The sequence below is a fragment of the Corvus brachyrhynchos genome, unplaced genomic scaffold (assembly GCF_000691975.1).
Source record: "Corvus brachyrhynchos isolate BGI_N302 unplaced genomic scaffold, ASM69197v1 scaffold150, whole genome shotgun sequence".
NCBI classification, from domain to species: Eukaryota; Metazoa; Chordata; class Aves; order Passeriformes; family Corvidae; genus Corvus; species Corvus brachyrhynchos.
The window spans coordinates 1,644,591-1,646,044 of record NW_008236162.1 but is presented as its reverse complement, the minus strand read 5'-3'; positions in this window follow the sequence as shown (position 1 = coordinate 1,646,044).

The window sequence follows — 1,454 nt, the reverse complement described above, 5'->3', positions numbered from 1 at the left end:
GGGCGGGGGTTGGGGGGGGCGTGGTCAGGTGGGCGTGGCCGCGGCAAAGTGGGCGTGGCCATGGGTCCAGGTGCGCTGCAGGTAAAACCAGCCAAAAATCGCTACAAAACCGGCGTTTAACCACAGAAATAGGGAGCTATGGCTAGAAACGTGCCAATAGTTTGAAATATATGAACTTTATTGTTATAAATGTGTCAACAGTTTGGAATAAATTCAATTTATAGCTATAAACGGGTCAATATTTTGAAATATATAAAGTTTATAGTTATCAATATGCCAATAGTTTGGAATAAATTCAGTTTATAGCTATAAACGGGTCAACATTTTGAAATATATAAAATTTATAGTTATCAGTATGCCAATAGTTTGGAATAAATTCAGTTTATAGCTGTGAGTGTGCCAATATTCTGAAATGCATTATTATATATTGCATTATTACATTATTATAAATATACAGCGGTGTTGTAGCACCTGTAATAAATATCTAAATATTTACGATATAAAGACTAAATTAATTAATCTGATTAAGAAAAAAAATCCGAGGAAAGAACCTTTCCTTGCCTGGAAGGTGCGGGAAATCCATGGGGAAAAGGGGAACCCTCCCGGGCGTTGCCGCTGAGCGGCAGCAGCGCCTGTGCCTGCTCCAAGATTTCTCTGGAGAAATGGAAGGAGAAAGTTTATCCCGGCAAGGATAAGGTGGGAATAACGGGAATAACCTCATGGATTTGCAGGGAAAGCTGGGCTGGATGTGGAACCCATCCCCGGCGGGGCTGGGTGTGAGCAGGAGAGCAAGGGATTTGGGATGGGAAATTATTCCAAGGGAGGAAGGGAAGGAAAAAAGGGAAGGAATGGGGAAAAAGGAAAGGAATAAGGGAAGGGGAAAGAAAAAATGGGAAAGGAATAAGGAAAGGAGAAGGGAAAGGAGTAAGGAAATAAGGGATAAGGAAAGGGGAAAGGAGAAAGAAAAGTAATAAGGAAAGGAAAAAGGAGAGGAATAAGGAAAGGGGAAAGGAAAGGTGAAAAGAGAAAGAAAAGGGGAAAGGAGTAAGGAAGAAAGAAAGGAAAAGGGGAAGAAATAAGGAAAGGGGAAAGAAAGGGAAAAGGGAAAGAATGGAAAGGAAAAAGGGAAAGGTTTCTGTGTCTCCAGCGATTTCTGCCCAGGGGCTGCTCTGGGCCAGGATGGGGGGCAGAAATATTGGAAAACAGGGAAAACGGGAGAGGAGCTGCCGCTGGAGCGCGGCTGGCAGAGCGCTGATCACTCCCAGCTGCCTGCGCTCCCCGGGCCGGAGGGAACGCGGGATGTTGGGAATGATCCCATTCCGCGGCACGAAACCGGCTCCCGCTGGAATCCCGCCTCGGGAGCTCCGAGGAGCGCGGCAGGAAGGGCTTTCCAAGCACCCGATCCCGCTTCGTGCGGTCTGGGAGAAGCTGCGACCGATCCGTGCTGGGGATCG